Source organism: Bombina bombina, chromosome 8 (assembly GCF_027579735.1).
Source record: "Bombina bombina isolate aBomBom1 chromosome 8, aBomBom1.pri, whole genome shotgun sequence".
NCBI lineage: Eukaryota > Metazoa > Chordata > Amphibia > Anura > Bombinatoridae > Bombina > Bombina bombina.
In genome coordinates, this window is record NC_069506.1 from 51,394,221 (window position 1) to 51,406,586 (window position 12,366).

The 12,366-nt window shown below is 37.7% G+C and overlaps 1 protein-coding gene across 1 annotated transcript in view; it reads right to left on the reverse strand.

Annotated features, from left to right (window-relative positions):
• The window catches only part of WRAP73 (WD repeat containing, antisense to TP73), a gene marked incomplete at its 3' end in the record, with an annotated part of 84,955 nt that overhangs the window by 14,480 nt on the left and 58,109 nt on the right, over positions 1-12,366 (reverse strand).

Genomic DNA, 12,366 nt, shown 5'->3' on the forward strand with positions numbered 1-12,366 from the left:
CATGCTTTTGCTGGAAAATACTTCTGAAAATTGTGCTTAAAGGACCAGTCAACACAGATTTGCATAATCAACAAATGCAAGATAACAAGACAATGCAATAGCACTTAGTCTGAACTTCAAATGAGTAGATTTTTTTCTGACAATTTTAAGTTATGTCTTTTTCTACTCCCCCTGTACCATGTGACAGCCACCAGCCAATCATACTTGCACATGCTCAGTAGGAGCTAGTGACTGAAAAAGTTTAAATTTAAAAAGACTGTGCACATTTAGTTAATGGAAGTAAATTGGAAAGTTGTTTAAAACGGCATGCTCTATCTGAATAATAGTTTAATTTTGATTGAGTGTCCCTTTAAACGGACACTCAAGGCAAAATAAACTTTTATGATTCAGATAGAGCAGCAGTTTTAAGACACTACAATTTACTTCCCATTATCAAATTTTGCGCAGTCTTTTTATATTCACATTCTACTGAGTATGCACAAACTAACAGGGTATACGTATACTAGTCTGTGATTGACTGATGTCTGTCACATGATAAGGGGGTGAAAAATGAGAGAAAAAATAAATGTCAGAAAAAAAATCTACTGCTTATTAGAAATTTAGAGTAGGTGTTATTGCATTGTCTGTTTATTATGCACGTGTTTATTATGCAATTCTACTGTACTGAGTGGTCTTAAGGTAGAAAAAAAAGTAGGACTTAAAATAGCATGCCATATATATGTATTAATAGTTTTGTAGTTAAAGTTATTAATTTGAGAGTGGACTTGTCTGTTCTCATTTCCAGTTATTAGCTGATTTGCTTGAAACAGCTACATATTGAACTTAACTGCTCTTTTTTAAAACAATGCATATTTTGCAAGCAAAGCGATCATTTTAAATGCTTTTAAAGCATTTCTTTTTTACGTAGATGTTTTACAATGCAGTAATTGTAAAATATTATAATTGTTTATAAACATAATACAAACAAAAAGTATTGTAATGTCCCTTTAAACCAACCTGGTGGTAATCAAACACCTAGAGATCTAAACAATCTAATTCGGGGTAGTGCTTTTATACAGCCTAAAACTTTAAATATCCCATTGAACACGGATTAATAGATATATATGAATTATATAACAAAAAAATGAATATAATAGAGCCCTTAACGAATAAATGAAGTTCAATTCTTCAGGTTAACAAGACCCAGGCAGCGCCTTGTAATCCGGTCTGGCCAAACTCTTTTAGACCATTTAGAAACGATTAAATTACACAGAAGCTACATAGTGTGAAATCTTTAAAGACACCAGAGAAAATCAATAAAACCCGTAATCCTAGAGCACTTCAAGGTGTTGTCAGCGAAACTGAACGTCCAGTCAATGGCTGTCACCCATGGTCACACCTCACACACGTCTAATCAATATCTCTCCAAAGCAGTGTGTGTAAGAAAAGTAGGTCTCGCTGTAGAATCCAATAAAAACGAATCGGTTGTTTCTTTGGGTCTTCTCAGGGAAGAACCAAATAAGTAATGGAAAGCCACAGGACCTCTCTCACAATTCTATGTGCAAAATATACAGTGTAGGACTGGCTGCATCCCCTAAACTCAAAATACAAAAGCATAAAACTGACTAGAAGCTCAGTAATTAGGCAAGAACTTTTTTTTAAAATAATTCTACACGAATTTTCACAATGTTGAAGAGCAGTTGTAAAGAGGATTAGTGCATTCAATGTATTAAAGAAAATGGTAATGGTCAATGTGCTTTTAAGCAAGTTCTCTAGCGCTGTCATTTATTTAGTTTTTTTAATTCACAGGTCTGATCTGCCGTCTAATGTTTCTTTGTGACAATCTGGGACCAATTCCAAGGGGAATACTGAAAGGATAGCTGCCAAGTGCGTGTTTCACTTCTTCAAATTCTTCTACGTCATTTTATAAAGCAAATGACCTTAAAGGGACAGTTTACTCAAAAATTTTCTCCCCTTTAATTTGTTCCCAATGATCCACTTTACCTGCTGGAGTGTATTAAATTATTTACAAGTAGCTCCTTTACCCTTATATTGGCATTTGAAATTGTTGATTTAGCATGTGGTATCCCCACCTATTCTGAAAGTTTGTGGCCGCGCGTACCAGCTATAGATAAGCTTTGTAAACACAGCCAGCAGAAGAAATTACACTACCAGTGGGATATAGCAGAGATAACGTAATACAATGTTGATTTTTCATTGTTCTCTCAAAGTACTGGTGATTGTTTTAAGGACAGATATAAGATAAAGAAGCAGGTATATGTGCACAATGTGATACAGTAATGAGATCTGATTATACCTACAAGCTCAACCCATTTTATTAGGTTGTGGCTTCAAAACACAAAATCAGAGCTTTAATATACACAAATAAGCCTTAAAACGCTAATTTTCACACATTTTTTACTCTGCAGTTGGTAAAAAAGCAATTGTAAACACATTAAGGGAAAAACTATTTTACAGTATACTGTCCCTTTAAGTGACATCTTGTATACACTTTCATTGTTGGCATGGTCAGGTAACAGGGGGAGGAGTTACTACGCATGAATAAAAAAAAAAAATATATATATATATATATTAACAACAATAATAAAGAAGAGAAATGACATAAAATAATGACATTTGTAAAGACTGGGAATACAGCACTCTTTTTTAAAAAACAACAAAACACTATACAAAAAGCAAATAAATGAAAACCAAAACAAAGTATTGTGGCAACCTCAAAACTAAGTAAAAAATAATTGATATAAAAAGGGGCCGGCCCATGTGAACCCATGCAGGTATGGAGCAAAATTGATGGCTAGATCAAGTGCTGCAGAGGGGAAGGTTATTCACTAATGTACATCAGACCTAAACGGTTTTAGTGAAAACTGAGACATTTAAAAAAGTGAATACCTAACATTCCCAAATGCAATCCTTGTCCTGTATAATACAAACATGTAAGCATCAAACTTAAGACAAGGAAACAGTGTGTTGCACAGAAATGACCATCACATATAATGAGTAATCAAGCACATTTGACAAACGTATGTTCCTTTAAGAGACATATAATGTTATAAAGTCCCCAAATTGAAGCAAGTAGAACTAATACAAAGTCCCAAGGTAGAGAGCAAAATAATTCAAGGTAAACAGTTGCCATGGATGTGCAGAAGTGAACACATGATGAAATAAGGCAGTTAGTTATAAATGAATAAACACAGCCAGTATGTTAGCGTGCATAAAGCGGACAAGCGTGTTAGTGCAGCAACAGGTATCGGGTGATACAAAGCAAGCAAGCCAAGTTGAAAAGGGAGTAGTGGGGATGCAGGAGGATACAGACTTATCAAACAGTACCCCTCTGTCGACTGCACCCTTCCACTAAGGTCGTCGTAAAAACTTATAGGCTTGTCAAATCTTCCGATCACATAGGCACCAATCTTGGAACAAGAAGCATTCATCCGCTGTGTTCAAAGTAACATCGGTTTTACCTTTGTGGCATGCTCATCTACCTTCCATTACAGTCTCCAAGACACACAGGTGATTGCCAGTGGTACACAGAACTTGAAAACTTTGTCGCGCTGCAAGGTTCAGCAGCAAGCTCCGACAGCTCCAACAGCCAGCATGGATGCTACGTGGGTTGGCTACACAAAGACGCCAACACGTGTTAACCCACGTCATTAGAAAAACGGGGCTTCCTCAGGGCATGTGACTTAGCACGTCATAGGTGCTAATTTATAGCAAAATAAAGTAACACCCATATTTGGAGGTGAAAAAAACCACGATGCATATACAAAATATAATAAGTGTAAGAAAAGTTTACTATATACACATAAATACAGTAGAACAATCAATATGCCACAAAACCAGATATGCTGGAAGCTTGGTTTGTAACAATCAAAAACTGAACCTTCGGATGAAAGGGAAATTTAAATACTTTAAATAGATAGATGGACAAATATGAACAAGAGAGGCCTTAAAGAAAGCTTCCCATATCCAATTTCTCATTTAGACCATGTTGCCCAATGGTTGAGAGGTTATAGATCCACCTGCATTCTTTCTGCAGGAGGATTTTATCATTATTTCCCCCTCTACCATTGGTAATGCCCTTGTCGATGCCTGTTACCCTCATACCATCAGGTATGCTATTATGGTGACTTTCAAAGTGTTTAGCGACACTACTGGTTTGTATCCTGTTCTTGATGTCGTCCCTGTGTTCCAGGATTCTATCTTTCAGAATCCGTCTCGTTTTGCCAACATAGAAACAAGGACACGAGCAAGAAAGAAGGTAAACAACACCTTCTGTGTTACAATTAAAAACGTATTTCAATTTGTAGATTTTGTCTTTATTCACTGAGAAAACTTTGGTCTGCAGCATAAACCTGCATGCCACATATCTTTTACAAGGGTAGTTGCCCACCTGTTTTTGTCTTGACAACCAATTCTTTAGAGGGGAGACAAATTTACTATTCACTAATTTATCTTTTAAATTAGGCGCTCGTCTTGCTGTAATCATTGGTGTCTCTCCTATCTCTTGGGCAATGTTTTCATCATTTAAGAGGACACACCAATTCTTTTTGAGTATACCTCTTAAATGATCCCAATGACAGTTAAATTCCGTGATGATTCTAATTTTGTTGTCTTTCTCCCTTATTTTGGGGAGTAGTAACTCCCTTCTTACTGACTTCTGTGCAAAACTTCTAGCATTGGACACAACCCTTTTCGAGTAGCCTCTCACTCTAAAGCGTTTCTCCATTAAGGATGCATGCTCATTAAATTTTGTGGTGGAAGAACAATTCCTGCATAAACGCAGGAACTGTCCTTTTGGAATGCCTCTCTTGAGGTGTCAAGAAGGCTATTGGTAGCAGTTTCTTTTCTGAAATTCTCAGTTATAAGAGTATCTTTTTCAATTTTTATTTGGACATCAAGAAAGGATAATTCTGTCCTACTAAAGTTGAGAGTCAGAACAATATTCCTATTGTTTACATTGAGTTCTGAAACAAAACTCCGTAATTCATTTTCTGAACCATCCCAAATTAGTAGGACATCATCCACATAGAGCAACCAAAGTTGTGCATGTTCATTGAAAGCTTGTTTTTGGAAAACTTCTTCCATCTCCCACAATCCAAAGTGTAGACATGCATAAGTAGGGGCACAGGTTGCCCCCATCGCTGTCCCCCTGTTCTGTTTGTACAGTTTATTGTCAAACGAAAAAATATTGTTCTCAAGAACAAAGGTTAACAGTTTGACAACAAACTCTGTGTTGAGAGTAAGATGGTCCTCTAGTGTCCAGGAAGTGTTTTGCTGCCCTTATTCCTACTATATGTGGAATAGAGGAGTAAATACCTTCCACATCCAAGGAAACTAGGATGACTCCACTTGGTAAGGTTATACCATCTATCTTCCTTAGGAGATCAGGAGTATCAATTACATAGGAGGGCATAGTTTCCAAGAAAGGTTTGAGAAAACAATCCACATAATTACCCAAATTCTCGGTAAGGCTACCTATCCCTGAGATGATAGGGCGGCCCGGAGGGTTTGTGAGATTCTTGTGAATTTTGGGTAAACAATAGAACACCGGCATAACTGGAAAATCATTAAACAGGTATTTAAATTCAGATAGAGTGATGGTGCCCCTAGATTTTGCATCGTTCAAAAATATAATATATAATTTAATATATATATACACACTTTCCAATAAATCCTTTTCTTCACACACAAAATACATTCATATTCAACCAAAAAGGCCCATCAAGTCTAAACCACCCTTTCTGTAAAGAGAATAAACAATAAAAAGCTCTCACATTTCTCCTGAATTATACATATACATACACACACACATACAGGTGGCCCTCGGTTTACGCCGGTACAATTTGCCCCGTTTCAGAATAACAACCTTTTTTCAGTCATGTGACTGCTATTGAAAAGCATTGAAAAGCAGTGCACTAATTAAAATAGCCAGTAGGTGGAGCTGTCCGCTTGTGTGTGTAGATATATATATATATATATATATATATATATATATATATATATACACACACATATACATACTTTACTGTGCTTCCTGGCAGTCTTAAGGCTTTTGCTTATGGTACCCCCAACCATAACATGGACTCTTGGAACAGTGGTGAAGAAATTGATAACTATTTTCTCACACACAAAATATATATTCAGGTACTAATGGTTAAGTATTATAACTACTCACATGATGATAAAGGTGGAGCAAGAGAAATGTATCTGCTGATATTTGAGCAAGCAAAAAGCTCTGCCTCCTCTCCTTGACAACCTTTTCCCCTCTCTGCTTCAGCTGTTGTGAATTTGATCTGGTGAACAATTGGGAATCAGACTGCTTTAATCTGTTCAGTCAGGAGAATAATTTCTTCTTCTTAATATCTGAAGCTTACTTTTTTGCTGTTCTTGAGTTTTTTTCTTGGAAATCCTTTAAAATGCCCAGAATACTTCAGTTCCTTTAGGATGGACTAGATTAGGGCCTATCGGCTAGTTCTGTAAAGGGTCGGATATCTGCGTTAACTGTTTTGTTTGACAAAAGTTGGCTAAGTTGCCAGATGTTCAAACTTTTGTTCAAGCCCTGGTCAGAATTTGTCCTGTTAGAGCAATTACTCCTCCTTGGAACTTTAATGTAGTTCTCTCTGTTATGTAAGGTATTGCTTTTTAATCTATGCTTATTTTAGACCTTAAAGGGACATGAAACCCACATTTTTTCTTTTATGATTTAGAAAGAGCATGCAATTTTAAACAACTTTCTAGTTTATTTCTATTATCTAATTTGTTTTATTCTCTCAATATTCTTTGCTGAAAAGCATATCTAGATAGGCTCAGTAGCTGCTGATTGGTTCCTGCACATAGAAGCCTTGTGTGATTGGCTCACCCATGTGCATTGCTTTTTCTTCAACTAAGAATATCTAAATAATGAAGCAAAATAAATAATAGAAGTAAATTGTAATGTTGTTTAAATTTGTATTCTCTATCTGAATAATGAAAGAAAATGTTAGGGTTTAGTGTCCCTTTAAATGGTTGTACCGGAAGGTTATTTCTCTTCAAGCCATTTCTTCAGCTAGAAAAGTTTCTGAATTATCAGCTCTATCTTGTGATCCTCCATTTTTTACCTTTGACCAAGATAAGGTGGTCCTGTGGACCAAATATGATTTTCTTCTGAAGGTGGTATCTTCAGAAAATATGTGAGGAAATAGTTGTTCCTTCTTTGAATCCAAAGCATTTGAATCCAAAGGAAAGATTATTTCACAACCTATAAGTTGTCAGAGTTTTAACGTTATATATACCAGCTACTAAAGACTTTAGACACTCCATTCTAGGTCCTAGGAAGGGTCAGAAAGCCACGGCGGTGTCTCTGGCATCCTGGCTCAAAACAGATTATTCGTAAGGCTTTCTTGGTTGCGGAAAAGTGTCCCTGAAAAGAGTAACTGCTCATTTTATGATATCCGTATCTACTTCCTGGACTTTCAAGGATGATGCCTCCTTGGAACTGATTTGCAAGGCGGCAACTTGGTCTTCCCTTCACACTTTTTCCAAATGTTACAATTTTTACATGTATGCTTCTTCTGATGCAGCTTTTGACAGGAAAGTCCTTTAGGCCACAATATCTGGCAAATGGGAACTGTCTACTTTTTGTCCCACCTCTCCTCAACATGGACTCTCAGCTTGGGTATTGTAGCTCACATGGACTCATCAGCTAAGAAGGAAAACAGAATTTATACTTACCTATAAATTTATTTCCTTGAGGCTGATGAGAGTCCATAGCCCCATCCTATTTTTGTATATGGGTGACAGTTCTCATTTGCACTTCATAACCCTACTTTCTGTTTTTCCTACCTTTTTTTTTCTCTCTCTCCCCTCTGGTCGGCAATACCTAAACTGGAGAGGGAAAGGAAGTGGGAGGGACTAAAGCTCTGTGACGGTTCTTGACCTCCTCCTGATAGGGTGGAATATATCCTACATGTTATGAACTCTCATCAGCCCGAGGAAATAAATTTATCGATAAGTAGAAATTCTGTTTTTAAGCATGAGTAACTTAGACTTACAAATGGTTGGAAAACATTTTAAAGGGTCAGTGACCAAGCAGGAAGTGCAAGAACGTCAAAGCCCACGTTATAAAAATATCAATGAAGCTAAAAACTGTGAATCTTGGGAAAAAAGCAAAAATTATTTTCTGAAAAAAGAAATATCCAAAAACCATACCAATACTTATCCAGGCGTGAACATGAACAACAGACATCTGCTTGTCTCATTTGTTCTTTTGGATTTCAAAACAGTGTAGGAACTATACAGCAGTCTGAACCAGATGTAAAAATTGGTATATTTAGTGATTACACTGCAACTCAGCTGTGTTGTGATTTTTGTCTACATGACCTACAAAAATCACAGTAAAGACCCTTGGATCATTGTACAATTGAAATGAAGAACCAAATATAAAAACATTCCACAGAAAGACTGAAGATTTTTAAGTGATTTGGATATTTTGGAATAGAATCACTCAAGCTACAGTGACCATGAAACGACCTGGTTCCAGGACAGGTGAAGGGTTTCCATTTTAAAATGAGGTTTCCTAACAAGCTTTCTTAGTGGCTTCAAGTCTATAACTGGAAACAGAATGCCTTATTTCATTATAAAAAAATGAAAAATTGGAACAGAACCCTTCACTTGCTCATGAACAGGATAACTCACTCCAATAACTAACATGTCTGAAAAACAGCTCAAAAAGAGAGCCACCATTCAGAAGATTCTGAAGGCCCTGGTTGTTGAATAATCTTGTACACATGTAAAACTATGTTTATTTACACACATAAAAGGTTTAAAGACATGTTCTCTGCAGTAGTCTAAACCTGTGTCCTACAGGTTTGGTGAGCTTCCTTTGAGGAATTGAATTTGGTCTTGAAGAATTAACAGCCACCAAATATTTACTTTGAAAAGAAGAACCTTTAAAAAGGGACACTAAAGTCAAAATTAAACTTTCATTATTCAGATAGAGCATGCAATTTTAAACAACTTTCCTATTTACTTCCATTAATAAAATGTGCACAGTCTTTTTATATTTAAACTTTTTGAGTCACCAGCTCCTACTGAGCATGTGCAAGAATTCACAGAATAAAACGTGTATGCATTTATGATTGACTGATGGCAGTCACATGGTACGTGTATGAATTTGTGATTGGCTGATGGCTGTCACATGGTACAGGGGGAGTGGAAATAGACATAGCTTAAAATTGACACAAAAAAAATATACTACTCATTTGAAGTTCAGACTAAGTGCTATTGCATTTGCCTTGTTATCATTTGTTGATTATGGAAATCTACAGTGTATACTGGTTATATTTTTAGTTCAGCGCAATAAGTATGCTCAAGGCACAACATTCAAGATTGAAAGGATGGTTTAAAAACTGTAAACTCTAATGCAAACACAGAGCAACTTATTCTATACATTATAGTGGGGCAAAAACAAACACATTTTGTCCTTTAAAATCATTTAGCTTAGTCGTCATTTTTTTTTTTCTTCTGTTAAGTGTGATCAGTCCACGGGTCATCATTACTTCTGGGATATTACTCCTCCCCAACAGGAAGTGCAAGAGGATTCACCCAGCAGAGCTGCATATAGCTCCTCCCCTCTACGTCACTCCCAGTCATTCTCTTGCACCCAACGACTAGATAGGATGTGTGAGAGGACTATGGTGATTTTATTTAGTTTTATTTCTTCAATCAAAAGTTTGTTATTTTTTAATAGCACCGGAGTGTGTTATTCCTTCTCTGGTAGAATTTGAAGAAGAATCTACCAGAGTTTTTACTATGATTTTAGCCGGAGTAGTTAAGATCATATTGCTGTTTCTCGGCCATCTGAGGAGAGGTAAACTTCAGATCAGGGGACAGCGGGCAGATTAATCTGCAAAGAGGTATGTAGCAGCTTTTATTTTCTGACAATGGAATTGATGAGAAAATCCTGCCATACCGATATAATATCATGTATGTATATTTTACATTTGAGTATTCTGGGGAATGGTACTTCACTGGAATTACACTGTGTATATAAGACTTTAGCCTATTTGCAAGCAACAGGCTTTTTAATAACTCTTAATTTATGTTAAACGTTTTTGCTAGAATGTAAAATCGTTTTCATTTTCTGAGGTACTGGGTGAATAAAATGTTTGGGCACTATTTTTCCACTTGGCAGTTGCTTGATCTAATTCTGACAGTTTACTGATCTCTCTCACTGTTGTGTGTGAGGGGGAGGGGCCTTTTTTGGCGCTTTTGCTACGCATCAAAAATTTCAGTCAGAAGCTCATTGTTTTTCCTGCATGTTCCGGTTCATCTCTACAGAACTCAGGGGTCTTCAAAACTTGTTTGAGGGAAGTAATCTTCACAACAGAGCTGTGAGATTGTAGTTGACTGTGATAAAAAACGTTTATTCTTTAACTTTTTTTTCTGCCATCAGGGTTAGTTATTCTGTGCTAATGGGAACAAGCCTTTGCTAAAATTGTGTTTTGTTTTACAAAGATTGATGCTGTAACCTTTTCAGTTTATTGATTTCAACTGTCATATATCTTTCTGTGCTTCTTAGGCACAGTACGTTTTTCATTGTATTTTACTTGAATAATATTTCCAAGTTGCAAGTTTAGTTGCTAGTGTGTTAAACATGTCTGATTCAGAGGAAGAGACCTGTACTATTTGTGCTAATGCCAAAGTGGAGCCCAATAGAAATTTCACCAAACAACGAGGGGAGAGTTATGCCGACTAACTCGCCTCACGTGACAGTACCTGCATCTCCCGCTCGGGAGGTGCGCGATATTGTGGCGCCCAGTACATCTGGGCGGCCATTACAAATAACATTACAAGATATGGCTACTGTTATGACTGAGGTTTTGGCTAAATTACCAGAGCTAAGAGGCAAGCGTGATCACTCTGGGGTGAGAACAGAGTGCGCTGATAATGCTAGGGCCATGTCAGATACTGCGTCACAACTTGCAGAACATGAGGACGGAGAGCTTCATTCTGCGGCTGACGGTTCTGATCCAAACAGATTGGATTCAGATATTTCAAATTTTAAATTTAAGCTGGAAAACCTCCGTGTATTACTAGGGGAGGTGTTAGCGGCTCTGAATGATTGTAACACAGTTGCAATACCAGAGAAAATGTGTAGGTTGGATAAATATTTTGCTGTACCAACAAGTACTGACGTTTTTCCTATACCTAAGAGACTAACTGAAATTATTACTAAGGAGTGGGATAGACCCGGTGTGCCGTTCTCACCCCCTCCGATATTTAGAAAGATGTTTCCAATAGACACCACCACACGGGACTTATGGCAAACGGTCCCTAAGGTGGAGGGAGCAGTTTCTACTTTAGCTAAGCGTACCACTATCCCGGTGGAGGATAGCTGTGCCTTTTCAGATCCAATGGATAAAAAGTTAGAGGGTTACCTTAAGAAAATGTTTGTTCAACAAGGTTTTATATTGCAACCCCTTGCATGCATTGCGCCGGTCACGGCTGCAGCGGCATTCTGGATTGAGTCTCTGGAAGAGAACATTAGTTCAGCTACTCTGGACGACATTACGGACAGGCTTAGAATCCTTAAGCTAGCTAATTCATTTGTTTCGGAAGCCGTAGTACATTTAACTAAACTTACGGCTAAGAATTCCGGATTCGCCATTCAGGCGCGCAGAGCACTGTGGCTAAAATCCTGGTCAGCTGATGTAACTTCTAAGTCCAAATTACTTAATATACCTTTCAAAGGGCAGACCTTATTTGGGCCCGGTTTGAAAGAAATTATTGCTGACATTACAGGAGGGAAAGGCCACGCCCTGCCTCAAGACAGAGCCAAACCTAAGGCTAGACAGTCTAATTTTCGTTCCTTTCGGAATTTCAAAGCAGGAGCAACATCAACTTCCACTGCTCCAAAACAAGAAGGATCTGTTGCTCGCTACAGACAAGGCTGGAGACCTAACCAGTCTTGGAACAAGGGCAAGCAGGCCAGGAAACCTGCTGCTGCCCCTAAAACAGCATGAATTGAGGGCCCCCGATCCGGGATCGGATCTAGTGGGGGGCAGACTTTCTCTCTTCGCCCAGGCTTGGGCAAGAGATGTCCAGGACCCCTGGGCGCTAGAGATAATATCTCAGGGATACCTTCTGGACTTCAAATACTCTCCTCCAAGAGAGAGATTTCATCTGTCAAGGTTGTCAACAAACCAAACAAAGAAAGAGGCGTTTCTACGCTGCGTACAAGAACTTTTGTTAATGGGAGTAATCCATCCAGTTCCACGGTCGGAACAGGGACAAGGGTTTTACTCAAATCTGTTTGTGGTTCCCAAAAAAGAGGGAACTTTCAGGCCAATCTTGGATTTAAAGATCCTAAACAAATTCCTAAGAGTT